The sequence below is a fragment of the Mus caroli genome, unplaced genomic scaffold (assembly GCF_978045245.1).
Source record: "Mus caroli unplaced genomic scaffold, Mus_caroli_1 scaffold_3, whole genome shotgun sequence".
In the NCBI taxonomy this organism is placed as follows: Eukaryota; Metazoa; Chordata; class Mammalia; order Rodentia; family Muridae; genus Mus; species Mus caroli.
Genome location: NW_028227258.1, coordinates 35,806,166 through 35,818,426, shown reverse-complemented (window position 1 = coordinate 35,818,426; position 12,261 = coordinate 35,806,166).

Here is a 12,261-nt window from a genome sequence, read left to right as displayed (position 1 = left end):
AACACTCCTCCATTGTTGGTGGGATTGCAAGCTTGTACAACCACTCTGGAAATCAGTCTGGCGGTTCCTCAGAAAATTGGACATAGTACTACCGGAGGATCCAGCAATACCTCTCCTGGGCATATATCCAGAAGATGTCCCAACCGGTAAAAAGGACACATGCTCCACTATGTTCATAGCAGCCCTATTTATAATAGCCAGAAGCTGGAAAGAACCCAGATGTCCCTCAACAGAGGAATGGATACAGAAATTATGGTATATTTACACAATGGAGTACTACTCAGCTATTAAAAAGAATGAATTTATGAAATTCCTAGCCAAATGGATGGACCTGGAGGGCATCATCTTGAGTGAAGTAACACAATCCCAAAAGAACTCACACAATATGTATTCACTGATAAGTGGATATTAGCCCAAAACTTAGGATACCCAAGATATAAGATACAATTTGCTAAACGCATGAAACTCAAGAAGAATGAAGACCAAAGTGTGGACACTGTGCCCCTTCTTAGAATTGGGAACAAAACACCCAGGGAAGGAGTTACAGAGACAAAGTTCGTAGCTGTGATGAAAGGATGGACCATTTAGAGACTGCCGTATCCAGGGATCCATCCCATAATCAGCTTCTAAACGCTGACACCATTGCATACACTAGCAAGATTTTGCTGAAAGGACCCAAATATAGCTGTCTCTTGTGAGACTATGCCGGGGCCTAGCAAACACAGGAGTGGATGTTCACAGTCAGCTATTGGATGTATCACAGGGCTCCCAATGGAGAAGCTAGAGAAAGTACCCAAGGAGCTAAAGGGATCTGCAACCCTATTGTTGGAACAACATGATGTACTAACCAGAACCCAGGAGCTCTTGTCTCTAGCTGCATATGTATCGAAAGATGGCCTAGTCGGCCATCAGTGGAAAGAGAGGCCCATTGGACTTGCAAACTTTATATGCCCCAATATAGGGGAATGCCAGGGCCAAAAGAATGGGAATGGGTGGGTAGGGAAGTGGGGGGTGCTATGGGGGACTTTTGGGATAGCATTGGAAATGTAACTGAGGAAAATATGTAATAAAAATATTAAAAATTAAAAAAAAATTAAAAAATGTTTAGACAACCTGATCAGTTGAGTTGTCTCACTGCAGCGGTCTCCAGAAGTCCTTCTGTCATACTCATATATAAAGATTTAAGACTCCTCCAATAACTTAACTGGTTCCAGTGGAATGAATGATGCCCAGGCTAAGAAGAGCACCCGTGGGAATGAAAGACAGGAACAGATCCCAATGACAATGATGTACTGGTTCAGAGTCCATGTCTTGTCACAAGAGTGAGCTCTCAGATAAGAGGGTTTTTTGTTTGTTTGTTTGTTTGTTTGTTTTTTACTCTGAGAATGCAAAGCAGGGTAAGAAGACATCTATGCATTCAGATAGTTGCCAATCCTGTGATAACAGCATTAGGTCATGCTGTAATGACTAGATTTGGAAGCTGTTCAAATTGAAACTGTAAATGGAAATGATGCATGTGAATATGTTTGAGGGACTTACTGTATACAAATCCATGTCCTATTTGTCTTTCCCTTCCCAGAGGTCTACGGGACTATGGCAGAGATCTTTGAAGTTATTTGAAAGAAGCAGAAGTTTTGAGAAAAAAATCTCAACTACACATAAAACAAACATTCTAAATTAAATAGATCCATGCCATTACTTATGATTTGTCTTGTTATTTTCAAAATATTCTGTCAGCCTTATTTGATTCAGCTAAAATATAGATGAAATATCAAACGATCACTATTTCTATATGGTATGAATAAGATATATTATGCAGTGAACATTTAAAATAATACATTGAGGGCTGGAGAGATGGCTCAGTGGTTAATAGCACAGAACACTCTTCAAGTGTCCAGAGTACAACTCCCAGCAACACATAGTGGCTCACCATTTGTAATCAGATCTGATGCCCTCTTCTGGTGTGTCAGAAGACAGCTACAGTGTACTAATATGCATAAAATAAATATTTTTTAAAAAAATAATACATAGCTAGTATAATTTCTTTAGAATTAGCAGTTAGTATCTTATAAGCTCAGGTAGTTATAGCTAACTAGTAGTCAATAAATTACTATCCAGAACAGAAATGAGATTCAGAGCTTAAAGGCCTATATCTTGAGTCTTTTCATTTTCCCATTCCTGATACTTCTTGGTTTGATACTATTTTTCTAATTATTGGGGTAACTCTTCATATTTCATTAGGGACTGAGGTGAGTCGAAAGGATATTTATACCAAGATAATATTTTATCTCTTACTAAACAGTGAATATGTAGCAAGAGCTTTTGATTAAAGTCCACTAAAGGTACTAATACTCAACAGAAGGGACAACTCTATTGTGATATCCAAGATTCCATCTGTATCTGCAAGATTAGCCACCTGTCCATGGTCTCTCTCTCTCTCTCTCTCTCTCTCTCTCTCTCTCTCTCTCTCTCTTTCTCTCCTCTCTCTCTCTCTCTCTCTCTCTCTCTCTCTCTCTCTCTCTCTCTCTCTCTCTCTGCCTCTGGAGACTAGACTCTCTGTTACCACAGTTTTCATATATATATATATATATATATATATATTTTATTACATCTTTTCCTCAATTACATTTCCAATGCTATCCCAAACGTCCCCCATACCCTCCTCCCCCCACTTCCCTACCCACCCATTCCCAATTTTTTTGGCCCTGGCATTCCCCTGTACTGGGGCATATAAAGTTTGCATGTCCAATGGGCCTATCTTTCCAGTGATGGCCGACTAGGCCATCTTTTGATACATATGCAGCTAGAGTCAAGAGCTCCAGGGTACTGGTTAGTTCATAATGTTGTTCCACCCATAGGGTTGCGGATCCCTTTAGCTCCTTGGGTACTTTCTCCAGCTCCTCCATTGGGGGCCCTGTGATCCATCCAATAGCTGACTGTGAGCATCCACTTCTGTGTTTGCCAGGCCCTGGCATAGTCTCACAAGAGACAGCTATATCTGGGTCCTTTCAGCAAAATCTTGCTAGTGAATACAATGGTGTTAGTCATTCTACTGATGATTCTTTTTTCGAAAATACTGGAAAGATTTGTTAGAACTTGCTTTAAATTCTGTCCAGAAATAAATTAATTTTTCACTGAAAGAATCTACCCAGCCACTATAATCTAGGATAAGCACCTGAGCTTCTTTCAACTGTTCATAATTGACAATTTTTCCCAAATATCACCTCTGTATTCTCAATATTTTATATTTTAATTATATTTTGTATGTATTTACTGTATAGGCATTAAATTATATTGCATATGTTCTTATTATAATAATAAATATTCCATAATATTTTAGAAAAATCTTATTTTTGTTCATGAATCACTAGCTCTTTATAGGATGCTCACCTGGGTATTTTGTCTGGTCTTACCTGTGTAACTCCTGGATTTGCAGTAAGCTTACAGCTCAGCTTACTTGTGGTTTGCTTACATGTCTGCTATTTGGACTGGCTAGTGATATGTTCCATCACAAGTTAGAACAGCCTTCTTAAAGCAGTAAGAAATTTTTCTAAAGGCTAGATATGTCAATGCCTTCTAAGTTTTGGTCCCTTAAATTTTATAATTGGCCAAAGATTACTATGCCATGGTCCAGTTCAGAGTAAGAGGTTGCTATGAGATGTAATATAAGTACAACTACAAGGGAAAAGGAAAAGTATTTATTATTTTAGAAGGCCCTTATTTCTTATGTGTGAAACTATTAATAAAACTTAAAAGTAACATCCCTAAAACACAAATAATTTTCTTCAATTTTAGATATTCTCTGACTGCATTGAAAACATACTCTAACGGAACTGAACCATATACAAATTAAAAAGACTAATTTATTTCAAATGGGTCAACAATGCAAAAGTTTATGCAAATATTGCTATGCTGTATTCTGTTGTGTTATACAAGTAAGAGACTCAAAATTCCATAAAATTCAGGGAATTATGTGATTTATCGAAACAGCAGCACATTTAGAAATTGGAAAAAATAAATCTAAAACATATCTAATCAAGAAGTATTTGTTACAAATATATATTAGACGTAAAAGAAGAAAACAGCATATTCTTACCTGTGCATCCAGGCCTTGTAGATTCCTCTTTATATTATTTGATGTAAACTTCCTGAAAACAATATTGACAAATGATGATTGAGGGTAAACTTTTTCTTAAGAGTAAGCAATATAACACACCTCAAATTCCAAATTTATAAAAGCCTATAATCACACACATTTCAACCCTCAAGCAAAATAATATAACACTTATAAATGATGGTTTAAAGAAACTCTCGTATTATCTCTTCACATTATTAGCAGAAATCTCTTCATACAGTTTTGTAAGGCAATGCTGTTAATTAGATATCACCGGGGTCTCCTGAAACTGGCAAAAAAAGATGGTAGAGGAGAGCCACACATACAGCTCAGAGAACCGAAAGTAGATGCAGTGATGTTAAAGGTGGCCTTGATAGATAAAAGACCATGTCATTATTAATGTAACTGTTCCTTAGCCTGGCAGTAGGAGGCTCAGGTCAGGTCAGTAGGTTCAGCCTACATTGTGGCGCTGCCTCTGTAGCAGCTCTCACAGCTAGCACTGAGGATGGGAGGAGAACCTCTCTCTGGGCAAGAACAAGATATGTGAGATGAGTCTCAGTGATGGTCCAGTATTCATGGTGCTTCGGAAACCAAGAACCTTTAATGAGCAATGACTCATTGCAGTAAGTATTTACATGTAAATCTGCTTCAGTAACACACACACACACACACACACACACACAGAGAGATAGAGAGAGAGAGAGAGAGCATATTTTACAATGCTACTTTGAGGAATGAATGCATAATGGAGAGGTAGAAAAAAATGCATTTGGGAATGTACTTGTGGTGGACAGAGGAAATGTCATTGCTGAGAAGGGCTGGCAGGGTGGTAAGCACTAGCCAGGATATCATCCAGGCTCTGTCCCTGAACACACTGTCCAGTTGCAGAATTAAGGTGGCACTGAGTAACAACAGGATATCTGAGATAAAGAATGGTTCATTTTTCTGGATTAAGCCTTCTCCAGAGATCTCCAAGGTCTGTGTTGACAGTGGAGGCTGTGTTGATGTTCCTGGTCTATGATATGCCAGGGATCTAAGCTTGTGTCTGTGATTCAAGCTGTTACCAGAGGTCATGTTGATGTCTGTAGTCTGTGCTATAGCTGCTGTAGGTCAATGTTAATATGTATTATCTAAGCTGCTGGCTGCCTGAGATCAAGTTGATGTTTTAGCTACCTGTGTTAGTTTCAGTGTTACTTTCTCTTACAGTACTGATGCATTTGAATACTAAACCTCATTAAGAAATTTAAATCATAAAACAATCTCTGCATTTCCACATTTGTCATAATAGGTTTCTGCCATTCCCAGTGGGGTCGTCTTTCTGGTCTCAGTTCTTATTGAGGCAGCGAAGGAGGAAGAGCATTGGCAGAGGGTAAGACTTTGTCTTAGAACATATGGGAATGATTTATGAGGTATTTAGAGTTGCTGTATAATAATAAAGAGTTTACTTATCTCAATCGAAGTTAGCTTGCTACTGTAGCTGACCTGACTTATGTGTTCCTCTGTGGCTAGAAGTCTCTAGCATTTAGCACCTCATCCCAAAACAGCAGGAGATTAAGTAATGTGGCCTTTGTTTTATCTCCATGGAAATGGTGCTGCCTGCTCTAACTTTCAGTCTGCTGGTTGAGGTTTTAGGAAGAAAAAGGGACACTTTGAAAAGTGAAATTAGAGTTTATTTTTAAGTTTACCTTTTAAAGCTCCCTAAGAAAAAGGGGGAAAGTGCATGATCTTTTCTCATGTCTAAAATGGGCTCTGCCCAAAAAGTTCTCCTTAGCTCAGTTCTGACCCTTCTTCTTGTCCTTAGCACTTACACATCTCTCAGAATACATAATCACGTAGTAAAAAGCTCATCACAAATTTACACATAAATTCAAATCATAGATCAAAATAGAAATTTGCAACAGAGAATATTTACATGCAAATCCATTGGGAATAACTATCTGCCTCAACATTCATCACCTGTCACAGCTCTACCAGTTAACCACAATTTTAACCAGAGTTGAAAGCTATAACTAAGTTATTAGTGAAGTATTGCATAGATGAACTCAGTCTATATTTTACCTACTGTCCTAGAACCTATAATAAATTGTTAGTTCCCTTTCTATGACCTTTGGATAATGGTTTTATAGCCTTTGAAATGTGCTTTGAGCAGGAGAATGTCTGTTTATAATCAAAAGTGATAGAAAAACTGGCAGAGTTCTCATTGCAGTTTTGACTATCAGAAAGGACTTAATAACAGTTACTAAAAGAGCTTAATAGTTACTATAAATTACAATCATGAAGAATTAAAAAATCATCTATTTGTCTATATAGCATCATTAGGAGACAGTGCATCTTCAGAGTTCTGCTCAAAAGGGTGGGCTAATACCTAATGATTGTAATATATGTTTAATAATAACAGGAAAAGGATATTAATAGCAGGAATCTTTCCTAAAATGATGTTTTAAAGGCCTTGCCTAGAGGAGCAAATCTGTTGTGGATTATTTATTAATTCAAAGCAGATTCATCTCACAAAGATCGCCAGCTAGTTATTAGGTTATCCTATGATGGCTCCTGGCAGGTTTCTATTGTGATAAAACACTTTGACCAAAAACTACTTGGGAATTAAAGGCTGAAAGGCTGAGATTAGAATTTCCAGAGTCTTGCAGTCCTTAATGAAAGGAAGTCAAGACAGAAAATGAAAGGTAGAATCCTGGAAGTTAGAAGTGAAATAAAGACATTGATAAATGCCTGGTAGTGGAGTGGTCCTGGTGGCTTGGTCAGCCTGCAGCTTTTATAATCTTAGAACCAGTGTTTAGGATTAGGATTGGCACCCCAAGAGCTATTTTGGTTTCATTATCAATTATATCAAGTTAAATTCCCTTCAGACTTTCCTAGAGACCAACCTAACAGAAGTGTTTTTCCCTGTTAAAATTCCCTCTTACCAGACTTGTCTAAGTTTGTGTCAAGTTGACAAAATAAAACAGTACAATTAATGCTTGATTTCTTTGAGAAACCATTTTTTTCATTGCATTTATTCTATTTTGTTTTGTTATTGTTCTTTGTTTCTATGTCATTGATTTTTTTTTAATCCTAAGTTTATTGTTTCTTCCCATTTAGTCTTTTTGGGTAATTTTTCTTTTTCTTCGTTTTTTTTTTTTTAAGAGATTTCAAGTGAGTTGTGAAATTATTAATATGAGATCACTGCAATAATTTTATGTGCACATTAAATGCTTTGAACTTGCTTCTTAAACTGCTTTCCTTGGGTCCCACATTTTGAATATGTTATATTTTCATTTTTATTTAATTCTAAAAAAAATTAAATTATTTTTGGCTCTTGTTTTGACTTTGTGTTCATTTAGTGAGTTATTTAGTTTTATGAATTTGTATATTTACTGATTATATTGTTGTTAATATTCAGCATTTATTCATGGTAGTGGAACAGTGTGCAGGGTGATATTTTAATTTTCTTATAACTGTTGAGACTTGCTTAATTTCTTTAATTCTGTTCAATTTTTGTAGACATTCCATGAATTGTTGAGAAAAATAATATTTTTCATGTTTTGTTGGATTTTGTGCAGATGGCTGTCATGTCCATTTGATTTATACTATTTAACTTCAGTGTTTCTCTATTTAGGTTTTGTCTAGATAACCAACTTATTTGTCAGATTGGGGTATTAAATAACACACTATTCCTGTGTTTGGGTCAATGTGTGTTTACACAGTTGTAGAGTTTATTTTATGTACTTTGATGCAGTAGAGTTTGGAGCATAAGTATGTAAAATTGTACTACAAATACTTGATATGTTTTTCTTTAATTAGTGTATAGTGATCTTCCCGTCCACTTCTGTTTAGTTTGGGTATGGAATATAATTTGTCATATATTAAAATATCTATGCCTGATTGTGTCTTAAGCCCATTTCCTTGAAATACCTTATTTTCATTGCTTTGTATTAAGTGATGTTTGTCCTTAATGGTCAGGTGTCTTTCTTGGATGTAGCAGAAAGATATGTTCTATTTTCTGATTGAATCTGTTAGATTGTGTAGTTTCATTGAGGAAAGTGAGACTGTTGTTAATGTTAGTGTTAATTGAGAGTCTTGCTGAGCAGTTTTTATTATGCCTTGATATTTTGTTATGGTGTTGTAATTTTCTTCTCTTCTCATGAATTGTTAAAGGACTATTTATCTCGATGAAATGTATTTGATTCCAAGAAACCACAGAAAGAATAAAACACCTTCCACCTCTTGATTTCTGATCTCCACTCATGCAATAGGACATGCATAAACATGTGTACATGCCTGCGTGCCTTCTGCCACATGCATAGCCACAAATTAACAGATTTTAAAAAGTTTAAATGATGTATTAAAATTTTAAGTATATATTAATTCATTTGGCAAACATACATAAATTACCAAAAATGTTGAAACTATCATACCAATTAAATAGTTTTATACAATGCTTATTTTTTAAAAAGAGATGTTGGCATTTTCCTACCTAAAATGGTGGCAACTTGTCCATTAATTTCATATTAATTTACTTCATACTATGTCCATCTCATTGAGACAACTGGAGTGAGTAGTAAGCAGGTAGGAAAGATGAGGACTGTGTATAAAGCTCCTATAGACACATTTATTTCTTTATTTTATTTATTTATGTGCACATAAATGTGTCTCCGTGTGTGAGTTTGTCACATGAGTGCAGTTCCTCTAGATTTTATAGTCTAGGAGGTAAAAAGCGGGTATCAGAACCCATGGAGCTAGAGTTATAGGAAATGGTGATCTGCTTGATGAGGGTGCTGGAAATGGAACTTAGGTCCCTTTGAAAACCGTCAATCATTCTTAGCTCCTGAGCCATCTCCTCTGCCTCCTATTAGTTCATTTCTGAGCCACTTTTCTTGTAATGCCGCTTTGAAACATTTTGATGATGAAAACACAATGACTAATATATTTTAAATAACTTGTTAAAGAAGTAAAATGAATTTAAATGTGTTTTGGTTTTGTTTTTGCTTTTATTTTTTGGGTTACTACTCCTAGAGAAATGTCACATAAGCTGTCCAGGATGAAATCTGTTCAGTGAGCACACGGAACGCAGCTGCAGTGACAGTCTATTTTACAGCTTTGATTGATTTAAATTTGTTGAGTAAAAATATTGTGACCACTAGAGAGATGATCATTTTATCTAGCCTCCTTTGAATTATCAGTGCACACCACAAAAATCCTGACTTAACAGGAAACAACATAGAGCAAAGCAATCATGCCAGCACTGGAGAAAATGGAATTTCAATAAAAGAAACACTCATGCTTGAATTTTTTTCATGTAATTATGTTCATTAATTACACTTTCTTTATATTATTGTATAAAATGTAACCAAATGTCATTGTTTCTAACAATTAAATGTGTCCACAGGTGTTTTTGTTTCTTACTCTCCAATTTCAGAGGCTCTATTAATTATTTACCAATTGTCAGCTATACAATAGTCCATTCTGAAAACTTGAGTCCACTAGGGACTGTATCAGAGTGTTAGCTTCCTTGTAGCTGCCCTTGTTATTTTCTTTCATGTTTGTATGAATGTTTTCTCCTTTGAGAAATATAACCTGGGTATTTCACAAAATAACATGGAGGAGTGTAGTATGTCAAAACAAAACCTTATTGAGTAATTAATGACATAAGGCAGATAATTTTTCTAACAAGTGATTCCATACACAACCCTAGCAGAGAGCTAAGGGAGATGACATTACTTGTCAGAAGTACTTCACTTTCATGATCTTTCTCCACTTCAGGTTAATCTAATCTTTTTAGTCAGGTACACAAATACCATGTTGTATAAAAAGCAGTATACATGTGTGCAATACAGACAAGGAGCAAACCCGAAGAAGACTATTCTATTCATTTACTGCCACAGTCATCAAAGTTCACACCAAGTTTCTGTCAAGGACTGAAGATGAGATGAGAAAAGTGATGGCTCTGCCATTTCTAAATGTGGTGTTGTTAAACTTAGTGATATGTTTTCATGAGCCTCTTCCTCAGCTGCTTCTCCAACTTGATCATCACAGGCAAGGATATTTTCGTGCAAGAAAAGCCATCTGGCTTGCTAAAGGACATGTTCTTGTAAAAAAAAGCAAGCTACTAAGCCTGTTGGAAAACTTATGTCCAAGGACAAGAGGATGAGATCAGGTAGATAAAACATCAGGCCTCTCAGTGCCTGTTCAGTATGGTGTCTTCCAGTACTTTCTGGCATGTTGAAAGGACTGAAACAGGCCCAGAGGATGGCCAAGAAGAAACAGAATGATATCAACTACTTCCTGACCCTGAGAATTCCTCTCACTGTCCATTTTCGCTTAAGATGGCTTTCTTGGCTTTTTTAGTCCTGTTGAAACACACACACACACACACAATTTTATACAAAGATATAAAATCCTAATTCATCAGGCAAAATAGCTATCAAGTGCATACTGATCATCATATTCAATGGTGTAAAACTTTTTAAAAAGAACCCTAATGCCATTTCACAGTGAAAATCCTTTACACAAATCATTTTTTTCTGTTTTTTAATGATATTTTTATTTTTTTTAATTAGGTATTTTCTTCATTTGCATTTCAAATGCTATCCCAAAAGTCCCTCAGACCTCCCCCTACTCCTCTACCCACCCACTCCCACTTTTTGGCTCTGGTGCTCCCCTGTACTGGGGCATGTAAAGTTTGCTAGACCAAGGGGCCTCTCTTCCCAATGATGGCCAACCAGGCCATCTTCTGCTACATATGCAGCTAGAGACACGAGCTCTGGGGGTACTGGTTAGTTCATATTGTTGTTCCACCTTTAGGGTTGCAGACCCCTTCAGCTCCTTGGGTACTTTCTCTAGCTCCTCCATTGGGGGGTCCTGTGATCCATCCAATAGCTGACTGTGAGCATCCACTGCTGTGTTTGCCAGGCCCCGGCATACCTCACAAGAGATGGCTATATCAGGGTCGTTTCAGCAAAATCTTGTGGGTATATGCAATAGTGTCAGCGTTTGGAGGCTGATTATGGGATGAATCCCCAGGTATGGCAGTCTCTAGATGGTCCATCCTTTCGTCACAGCTCCAAACTTTATCTCTGTAACTCCTTCCATGGGTGTAAAACAAATCATTTTTATAACTGGGTTTGCATTATCTCCAAACTGAAGCCAACCAGAAATCCTTCAACAGTGAAACTGTGAAACACACAACTGCTGCTCAGTAGTAATATGGGATGGAACATTTGCCCTTTGAGTTTCCATAAGCTTCCTGGTTTTCTTTAAAAAGGGAGGAGATCTTTTTTTTTTTAATTAGGTATTTTCCTCGTTTACATTTTCAATGCTATCCCAAAAGTCCCCCATACCCACCCCCTCAATCCCCTACCCACCCACTCCCCCTCTTTGGCCCTGGGGTTCCCCTGTACTGGGGCATATAAAGTTTGCAAGTCCAATCGGCCTCTCTTTGCAGTGATGGCCGACTAGGCCATCTTTTGATACATATGCAGCTAGAGACAAGAGCTCCGGGGTACTGGTTAGTTCCTATTGTTGTTCCACCTATAGGGTTGCAGTTCCCTTTAGCTCCTTGGGTAATTTCTCTAGCTCCTCCATTGGGGGCCGAGTGATCCATCCAACAGCTGACTGTGAGCATCCACTTCTGTGTTTGCTAGGCCCGGGCATAGTCTCACAAGAGACAGCTATATCTGGGTAAGGGTGGAGATCTTAATCCTCCACCAAATAATGGGGATAATTGGTTTTTTGTTTGTTTGTTTGTTTGTTTGTTTTGCTTTTTGCCTTTTGTTTTTAGAGACAGGGTTTCTCTGTGTAGCCCCGACTGTCCTGGAACTCACTTTGTAGACCAGGCTGGCCTCAAACTCAAAAATCCTCCTGCCTCTGTCTCCGAGTGCTGGGATCAAAGGAGTGCACCACCATGCCCGGCTGGGGCGATCGTTGAAATAGAATTTTCTAGATTAATATGTAGCCTTCTACCCCGGCCCCACCTTCTGCATTCTATGCTATTGTTATATTAAAATTTCAAAGGTTTAGAGATTTAATTTTGATCAATTGAGCTCTGATAAGTGGATAAAACACTGCCTGCTTACTATTCAGTCACAAACTCGAGATTTTAAATTTCCTTTGTCTTCTAAATATAGATATAAAAATATTTCTCAGAAGTCTAA